Source organism: Hipposideros armiger, unplaced genomic scaffold (genome assembly GCF_001890085.2).
Source record: "Hipposideros armiger isolate ML-2016 unplaced genomic scaffold, ASM189008v1 scaffold_403, whole genome shotgun sequence".
In the NCBI taxonomy this organism is placed as follows: domain Eukaryota; kingdom Metazoa; phylum Chordata; class Mammalia; order Chiroptera; family Hipposideridae; genus Hipposideros; species Hipposideros armiger.
In genome coordinates this window covers 1,268,250-1,278,599 of record NW_017731753.1, presented here as the reverse complement: position 1 = coordinate 1,278,599, position 10,350 = coordinate 1,268,250, and the positions used below count along the sequence as shown (strand labels likewise).

The following is a 10,350-nucleotide window of genomic DNA, read 5'->3' as shown; positions in this document are numbered from 1 at the left end:
ACCCCACCCCCCTCCACCCACTCCCCTTCTTCTCTAGGCATTGAATTACTTGTCTTATGGGGCTGTGGGGAGGGAAAAATAAGATGATGTAGGCTAAAATTGTGTTGGAAAGTATCAGACGGAAGTGCTCAACATTATTAAATGGCTTCCAAGTGTAGGGTGATGTGTTAGACAGTAGGTGTTAGATGTAGGGCTAGGAGTGGGGATGTATTGCAAGTGGGGAGGAAGCTGTTTTCTTTTAACTGGCTATGAAGGTCCTGACCTGGGGCCCTGGTAAGGAGAATGGAGAGGGTATAAACCTGGGGGAGACTTTGAAAGAAGACTCAGCTGGCCTAGGGTGAGTGCATTGAATGCAGATGAACTGAGCCTCAGGGTGTGGGAAAAAGGTAATGCCAATGAAGAGAACCGGATAGTTGAAGTGGGGGCGTAGGAGTTGAGGACAAGCCTGCTTGTAAAACTCACTGAGTCGACGTGCCAGACAAAGGCAGTTGGGAATGTGGGCTGGAAGTGCTGTTTTGCAGGTTGGGCTGGTTATGTGGATTTAGTAGTCATCAGCCCAGATAATGACTGATACCATGTGATCATGAGCTGTCCAAGGAAGCAACATACATGGCGCTGTTTATTGTGCTCATTGTGGTTGACTTGGTGCCAAGACAACAGGCTGAAGAGGGAAGAAGCCTGTCAGTCCGCTGGTTGTCTGGGCTGCTCAGCGCCAGCCAGTGTGACAAATCTTTCCACTGTGCTGAAGACTGAGCTGACTTCTTTGGCAAGCTCCCCGATAAAGTCTTGAGATTGGATGTGTGCATTAAAAGAGATTCCAGGAATTGTCCCAAGGAACGGGGACACCAGTTTCTTGGCTCTGGTGTCACGCAGGAGCTCTTGAGGCCCTTTCAGAGGGATTCATGTTTGGGTTTGGTCCTGGAGAGGTGATGACTCAGATATCATGAAGGGTCTGGCCCACCCTGAGGACATCTGGTAGCACTGGCATCATTCTAGCATCTTCTGAGGGTCCTGGGCCTTTCATTCAGTCAGACCTGATTATTTAGCACAAAGAGGGCAGTTCCTTATTCAGGTAGCACAAGCTTCTTCTAGACTGGGATGTCCTGATGGTTTTGTTGATTTTGATGGGCTAGTGTTGGAGAGGGTAGAAGAGAAGCACTCGAATAGGGTGTTTATACCTGGGTTGTTTATCCCTGGGTTATTTCTTCATGATATGATTCCAGTCTCCATCTGTATCCTTGACTGCTCCGTTCGGTATTTGCTTTTGTGGTTCCTAGTGGCTTTCCACACCAAAATGGCACTCTTAATTGAGGTGCTCAGAGACTCTCCTGCTACTGAATTACCTCACTGGTATCTTTCCTCCCCTTCTAGTTCTCATTTCATTTTCAATTCCAGGCAATTTTGATCTCCTGAAGTAGCGCCCCCACCCCCCAACTTTCTTTTCACTTGTGCCCAAAGTCCCTAGATTTTTAAAGTCCCACTTTCAACTCACAGCTTTATGATGTCTGCTCACCTTCCATATACAACTAACTGTGGGACCTGGAAGTGTTGTCACACAATGGAGAAAAAAAAAGGGATTATGTGCTAGAAAGGATTACTTAGCCATTTAAATTTAAGTGATATATGTATGGAAAGCTCAAGTTAACTTAGGGAGAAGGGAGCAGTATTGACACCCATATCTGTCAGACCATTTTTTCCCCCCTTCAAATCTTTGCTGCTTAAAAGTGTGGTCCTCACGTGGGAACTTGTGAGAAATGCGGAATCTCAGGCCCCACCCTGGACCTACTGAATCAAAATCTGCCTTTTTACAAGCTTTCCCAGGTGACTCCTGAGCAGGTTAAAGTGAGGATCACAAGAGCATTGTTCAGACTGCTTCCAAAGCAGTTCACTTCCATAGGGAAAATTTGTTAGGATCACAGCTGCATACAGTGGACTCCAGGTGCTGTGGTGACTTTAAAGGAGGATTCAAAGTTTTTTATTGTTTTGTTTTTTTCTGAGTAATATATGCACACCATCAAGAGGGAAGTTCAGACAGCCCATAGTGGTAGCAAATGAAAATGGAAACCCTTTCACTCTCGTCCTCCCCATCCCCAGCCTCACTCCTCACTCCCTTTTAATCATTTCCAGAAATTGATCATCCCCCCTCCCTCACCCTCCTCATCTGTAGCTGACATTTTATGCTACAGCTCAAGGAGGGGAACTAGAGTCACTGTACAGAAATCCACTTTATTTATTTATTTTTTAAAAAGATTTTATTGGGGAATTGGGGGAGGGGAACAGCTCTGGGGAACAGAGAAGTTGCTGTCGTTTTTTGTTGTTCAGTCTAGTTGTGGAGGACGTTGCTTCACTGGCCCATGTTGGTATTATCATTGCACTATTCCCGGGTGAGGCAGATTGGTCGCCGGCCTCTGGACGGCTGCTCACGGCAGCTCTTGGCAGCTCACATCAGCTCCCCTGCAGCCTACGCCGTCGTCATCGTCGGCGACTCACGGCAGCCCAGCTCCAGGTCGAGCTGTTGTTCACCATCTTAGCTGTAGAGGGCAGTGTCACTGACTCTCATGTGGGATCCGAACTGGGGTCTGCTGCTCAGAGCTGGTGTCCCAAGCAATCTCTTAACCAACGCACCACTCAGCCGGCCCCAGAAATCCACTTTAGATTTTAATTAGGCTCGGATGAATTTGTGAACATGCCAGAAAGTTGGATGTGAGCAAGTCAAAGGGGTTGAGTGAGGGAGCCCAACAGCAACACCCTCAACAGGGCCTTATTATTAGCAAGTTTTAATTGTTTCAAACTCTCCACTAATTTTAAAAACAGGGCAACCTACTTAGTGGCTCACTTATTCCTGTCATTTGCTGTTTCTCCTTTACGGAGACAAATTCTGATAGCGGAGGAGTGGACACCTAGACACTGTAACTTCTTTTACCCTTTTAGATCAGAAAAGGACAGATGGTGCCTGCCATGTGCTGGTCTTTTTTTTTTTTTTCCCCCTAACCCCCAAATGTAATTTATTAAGCTCTTTAATTTGTAAGGAGAAAATAATTGAATTTTAGGATACACTTTGGGGCCACATTGCAGAAGACCCGTATTTGTAGTGATAGTTAACTTGTTCTTGTCATTTTAAAAAAACAGCTTTATTGAGGTAGAAATTGTATGCCATAAAATTCTTTAGTTTTAAGGGTACAATTCAGTTTTTTTTTTAGGAAATTGACTGAGTTGTACAATCCTCATTGTAACTCAGCTTTAGAAGTTTCCTATCACCCCAAAGATCCTTGTGTCTGTTCGTGGTCAACCCCATTTGTTCCCCAGCCCCCAGCCTGTTAATCTACTTTCTATTTCTATAAATTTGCCTTTTCTGGGCATTGATGTAAATGGAATCATACAATATATGGTCTTTTGTGACTGGCTTCTTACACTTAGCATAATGTCTTTGAAGTTCATCCACATTGTAGCATATGTTATTATCAGCATCTCATTCTTTTTTATTGCCGAGTAATATTCCAGTATATGGATATGCCACATTTTGTTTATGCATTCAGCAGTTGATGGACATTTGGGTTCTTTCCCTGTTTAGCTAATGTGAATAATGTTGCTGTGGATGTCAATGTGCAGTCTTTGTGTGGATATACGTACGAGGCCTGACAATTAAGGTGGTGAACTCATCCTAGAAAAAGTGCTACATATCTCATTGCTGAATATCACTATGGTCACCTTCGAAGTACTTTCTTGGGAAGCTATGCACCGATGCTAGTGCCTGGTCCACCCTCCAAAGCAATTTTGGAATTCTTTTTCTGGAATGGCCATGAGATCTGTCATCCTATTACCCTTGATGTCCTGAATGTCATCAAAATGTCTTCCTTCAATATTTCTTTTATCTTTAGGTAAAGAAAGAAGTTATTAGGGGCCAGATCAGGTGAATAGGGAGGGTGTTCTCATATAGTTATTTGTTTACTGGCTAAAAAGTCCCTCACAGACAGTGCCGTGTGAGCTGATGCATTGTCGTGATGCAAGAGCCATGAATTGTTGGAGAAAGGTTCGAGCTGTCTTTTTCATGCAGACTTTTCAGCACTTCCAAATAGTAAACTTTTATTTTGGTCCAGTTGGTACAAATTCCTAATAAATAATCCCTCTGATATCAAGAAAGTTTAGCTACATCGTTGCAATAATTTGGTGAACTTAATTGTCAGACCTTGTATGTTACCATTTCTCTAGGAATGTTAGATACTAGGAATGGGTTTGCTGAGTCATATGGTAAATTTATTTATTTATTAATTTATTTTCCATGTGGTAAATTTACGTTTAACTTTAAAAAACATTTTTTATTTTTAATTGCGGTAAAGTACACATCACATAAAATTTGCTATCTTAACTATTTTTTAAGTGTGCCGTTCAGTAACATTAATTCACATTGTTGTGTAACCATCACCACCATCTAGCCACAGAACTCTTTTCATCTTGCAAAACTGAAACTCTGTACCCATTAAACAGTAACTCCCCATTCTCCCTGCCCTCAACTCCTGCAACCACCATTCTACTTGGGGTTTGTTTGTTTTTTAAACTTTTAAAAAATGATTTTTTTAAGTAACAATGGACATTCAATATTATTTTGTATTAGCTTCAGGTGTACAGCATAGTGGTTAGACCTGATTCTACTTCTTTCTTTGTGATTTGACTACCCTAGGTACTTCATATAAGTAAACTCCTACAGTATTTGTCCTTTTGTATCTGGCTTATTTCAGTTTGCATAATGTCCTCATGGTTCATCTATGCTGTAGCATGGGTCAGCATTTCCTTTTTAAGTGTGAATAATATTCCATTGTATGCATATACTAACATTTGGTTTATCCATTCATCTGTTGATGGACCCTTGGGTCACTTCCACCTTTTGGCTGTTATAAAAAATGTTTCTGTTAACATGGAACTCTTCAAGTTCCTGCTTTCAATTATTTTGGTTGTACAATCAGAAGAGGATCATATTGCTAGGTCATGTGGTAATTTTATTTAAAAATTTTTGAGGAACCATCATAGTGTCTTCTACAGTGGCTACACCATTTTGTGTTCCCCCCAAGATTGCACAAGGATCCTAATTTCTCCACATCCTCACCAACACTTGTTTTCTGTGTTTGATAAGAGCCATCCTGTTTGGTGTGAGTGGTTATCTCATTGTGGTTTCGATTTTCATTTCCCTAGTGATTAGTGATGTTGAACATCTTTTCATGTGCTTATTGGCCATTGGTATGTCTTTGAAGAAGAAATGTCTATTCATCATTTGCCCATTATTTTACCAGGTTGTTAATTTTTTGTTAAGTTATAGGAGTTATTTATTTATTCTGGGTTAACCCCTTATCAGATGTTTGATTTGTAAATATTTTCTCTCGTTTTGTGTGTTGCTTTTTCACTCTGTTGATTGTGTTCTTTGATGCACAGAAGTTTTTAATTTTGATTGTTCAGTTTACCTATTTTTTCTTTGGTTGTCTGTCATTTTGGTGTCGTACTCTAAAAAATCATCACCAAATCAATGTCATGAAGCTTTTCCCCTATGTTTTCTTCTAAGAGTTTTATAGTTTTAGGTTTAATGTTTAAGGCTTTGCTCTATTTGGAGTTAATTTTTGTATTTGATGTTAAGGTGAGGGTCAAGCAGCTTAACTCTTTTGCCTGTGGATATCCAGTTTTTCCAGTATCATTTATTGAAGATCCCCTTCTTCCATTGAATGGTCTTGGTACCCTTGTGGGAAATCATTTGACCATATATGTTAGGGTTTATTTTTGGGCTCTCTATTCTATTCCACTGGTCTATATTTAACTTTTAAGGAACTGCCAACCTGTTTTCTAAAGTGGCTGTGCCATTTTACACCCCGTGCTGCAACTTATAAGGATTCCCATTCCTCCACATCCTTTGACAGCACTCGTTACTATCTGCTCTTTTGATTATAGCCATCCTTGTGGGTGTGAAGTTGTATCTTATGGTTTTGTGACTTTTGTAACTTTTTATTTTTTAAAAAATTTTTTATTGGGGAATTGGGGGAGGGGAACAGCATTGGGGAATTGGGGAAGGGGAACAGACAAGGTGCTGTCCTTTTGTTCTTCAGTCTAGTTCTGGAGGACGTCACTTCGCTGGCCCATGTTGGTATTGTGATCATTGCACTCTTCCTGGGTGAGGCAGTCTCTCGGCGGCCATTGGTCAGTCACTCACGATGGCTCACAGCAGCTCATGCCGGCTGTCGGCCAGCCCCACTGCAGTCTATGCCATCGCCGACAACTCACGGCAGCCCAGCTCCAGGTCGAGCTGTTGTTCACCATCTTAGCTGTAGAGGGCACAGCGTCACTGGCCCTCATGTGGGATCTGAACCAGGGCTCTGCTGCTCAGAGCCAGCATCCCAAGCCAACTCCCAACCAAAGCGCCACTTGGCTGGCCCTTTGGTCTTTGACTTTTAAACATTCTGCCTTTGTCCAACCTGGAGCAGAGAGGTAGTAAAATAGCATGAGAATCTCCCCTCACACAACCACAGGGCCAATTATCTGACTACACTCAGTTCTTCTGCAGCGTAGACTGAAGATGCTCAGGCAAGTCTCTTCACATCTTAGATCCTCCGCATCTTAGATCTTCTGACTAATGGGCATAATGAACACTTTCCTCATACAGGGTGAGATAAGACCAAGTAGACAGTGCCTTTCTCATTTTAGGTGCTTAATACATTGGATTCAGTTGTGGTCCCTGCATTTCTGATCAGTGTGTTCTTGCTCTGGGACATCCCTGTCACTGATTGAAGTTTTCTTCTAGCAAATACGACTTTCCAGTATTTTAAGCATGACAGATTCTTGCTAGACAGCTTGGCTGTCTTTCTCCTGTTCCTTTGGATGTCACCCAAACATCTTCACACCCATCTTACTCATCAACACTGCGTGAACTGCGTGCGCCCTCCTCTCTCCTCTGTCATCTGGGTCATGATGACTTATTTCTCCAGTTTAGCTTCCTTCTCGTCACCTATCCTGGCTGCTGTATGTGATGACCAAGTCCGTTGCATTTTCTTGACCTCTAACCTTGGATCCTGTTGGGGCATAAACATTTTTATCCTAGCCCCATCAAAAGCAATGCAGTGGCCTTTTTTTTTTTTTTTTCCGTGGTTCTGCCACGTCTGCAGAGACTTGCTCTTGGGGGAGATGAAGTCATCTGGGCAGCCTTCTCCTTGTGCCTGGGTTGCTAGCTTCTGCAGTAATTAGCTCTGCAGCACCCTCCCTAAAAAGCTGTCCTTCAGCTGCTACTTTGTTCAAGCTGCAAGGCGAATCCCCTTGGGAATTCCCTTAGACAGCAGCTGTCTTGCCTAATTAAGGTGCGACGTGGGAAAGGTGTTTTGAAGGAGACCTCTTTATCTCAGAGAGCAGTGGAGGGGCCTGAACATCTGCAGGGGAGGTATGAAGGCCAAGGCAGAGGGCATGGTGGTAGCAGCTTGGGACACTTGGCAGAAAATGCTTTGCTGGCAGTCAAAGGATAATGTTTGAGTGCTTTCTAAAGGACTTTGTATGCCCTCTTTAGTAAATTGGGTAATAAGTTCCACACACATTAAGAATTTTATGCACTTAGGTTTTGAAGTGTCCCATGGTGCATGTACACATGTAGGAAGTACCTTTTTTTTTTTTAATGAAAGTTTATTGGGGTGACAATTGTTAGCAAAGTTGTATAGATTTAAGGTGTACAATTCTGTAATACATCATCTATATATCAGGAAGTACTTTTCATATCCTATCCCCAAAACATTGTAAAACAAGTGAGCCGAGCTCAAAGGACTTCCAGATATCTCAATGGGGTATAACTTGAACCACTTAGAACCACTCAGGAATTGTTGGGACTATTCTGTGCCTAATCTGTTAGGGTCCATAGTGAAGACTTGAGTTTTGGGGGTGGATTTCTTTTAAATTCTAGTGCAGTGAAGTCCAATAGAAATACAACAGCCACATATAGAACTTAACATTTTCTAGTAGCCCCATGTATTAGTTTCCTATGATCACAAACAGGGTGGCTTAAGCCACAGAAAGTCCCTTTATTCACGGTTTTGGAGGCCAGAGGTCTGGAATCCAGGTGTCATGTTCCCTCTGAAAGCTCTGGGAAGGCTCCTTGCTGGCCTCTTCTTAGCATCTGTGGTTTGTGGCAATCCGTGATGTTCCTTGGTTTGTAGATGTATCATATCACTTCAGTCTCTGCCACTGCGTTCACATGGCTGTCTTCCCTGTGTGTGTGTGTGTGACTTGGTGTCCAAATCTCCCTGCCCCTTCTCTTATAAAAGCACCAGTTACTGGTTTTAGGGCCCAGTCTAAATCCAGGATAATTTCATCTCAAGAACCTTAAGTAATCATATCTATTTCCAAATAAGGCCGCGGGAGGACATCTGTGGTTCCAGGTGGACATGAACATTGGGGGATGCTATTCAACCCACTACATACACATTATAAAAAAATGAGAAAAACCAATAATTTCACTAATTCTGATGTTTTGTTTAACCTAATATTCCAACATGTCATTATATCATGTAATCATTATAAAAGAATTTTTAATGAGATATTTTAATTTAATGCTTTTCTTTTGGGTACTAAGTCTTTGAAATTTAGTATTTCGCACTTACAATGCATCTCAGCCTGGACCTGCTCCCTTTCAAATATGTGTTATCCTCATGTGGCTGTCTGCCATGCGCTGGCCAGCACAGCTGGAATCCTGTGCTGCTGGCAAAGCTTTTAAACTTGTCAGTGTTTCGCCCTATGTTTTCTCCCTCTCTCTCTTCCCATCTCCCTTCCTTCATCCTCCTCTTAGTTTTCAGGGCATTTTCCATTTATTTGGATAAAGTCTCAGTCATTCCGAACAAAAGAAATAAAAATCTACTTTGTAAAAGCTACTGGGATCCAAAGACTCCGTTGAGGAAGCAAAGCTAGCCAGTTTTGAAAGAAAAGTTCTTTATTCAGTTACATTTTGAAGGATCAGTGTTTATTGTTGGTAGAATTCATCAAGCACTTCAATCACAAGTGGCTTAAATAAGTGTATTTAATATTTGGGATGTAACATTTTTATTGCGTAAGGGAAAGACAAGACTTGACTATTACAAATCTCCCTGCCATGAGATCTGTGACCGCTGATTTATCTGCCCCCATGAACACTGCCATTATTTGAAGTTAAGACAAGTGGCGTAAACTTCTTTCTGGGCCAATTGCTGTAAGTCTGTTGCAATGATGAATTTAAGATTTATATCTTTAAAAATCTGTATTGAGTCTCCAAGAATTGCAAGCTTGTTACTTTTTGGCTTGAACCCAATGAGGAATAGGGGGGCTTTAGAAGTAGCTCCACAGGGAGAAACGTTTTGGATCCTTGAATTCTTAAATGTGGCTTGTGATAAGGATGTGGTTTCCACCATCCATTCCACCAACCACTTTAGCTGAGCCTCTGTTACTGTCATTGGAATTTTGCTGGAATTTTCCCCAGAGGAATTAATGTTAAAGAAAATTAGTGAGCAACCCCTGAATATGAATATCATCGAGAAGAATATAAAGTACAATGTGAATGTCCCTTCCCCTACCCCTCCCTTGCCCGCCATAAGTTTATATCTATCCAATTCCTCCACATATCCACGTACATATAGATGTAAATTACTTATTTATGTGTTTAAAAAACAATTCGACGATGCTATGTATTTCTAGAGTTTGCTTTTCTGCCATTCACTAGGACCTAGAGAGGGTGCTTGTCAGCACAAATAGTTTGCCTTATTCTTGATAAAGGTGACATAATAGTTTGTGGTACCAATCTGCATAATTTTATAAATTCTTCTCTTATTGATACAATTTTAGATGAGATTTTTCTTCTGTGCTAATAAATGTTATACAAATATCACTGAGCACGTGTGACTATAAGAGCTTACTAGTAGTGCAGTTGAGCCAAAGGGCCTGATCGTTCGTTCCCATCTGGCCTCTGAAAGGCTGTACCAATGTGTCCTTCCTACACACGGTATATGAGGGTGCATGTTTCCTCAGGTCTTGGTCAACATTAGATATTATCAGTGTCAAACTTTTATTTTTAGTTTTTGCCAATCTAATTAGTATGAGGAAATATCTCACAGGGCTTTTAATGTTTCAGTTCTCCATTACTAGTTATTTTGACCATTTTGGTATAGGTTTATTTGCCATTAGCATTCATTTTTCTTTGAATCACCTGGATTTGCCTCTTTTTTCCTATTAAACTGTGCCTTTTTCTTAATGTCTTACAGATGATTTTTAAATATTCTGGGTATTCATACTTTGATATGTATGTTGTAAGTATATATACCCTCTCAACTGATCTGATTTACGAAATCCATAGATTAATTTGAGAATTGA

General features: G+C 41.4%; 1 protein-coding gene across 1 annotated transcript in view; it reads left to right on the top strand.

The window, feature by feature from the left end:
• KAT2B (lysine acetyltransferase 2B) overlaps nt 1-10,350 on the top strand; it is a 112,475-nt gene that overhangs the window by 1,818 nt on the left and 100,307 nt on the right. The gene's annotated exons all lie outside the window — the stretch shown is intronic.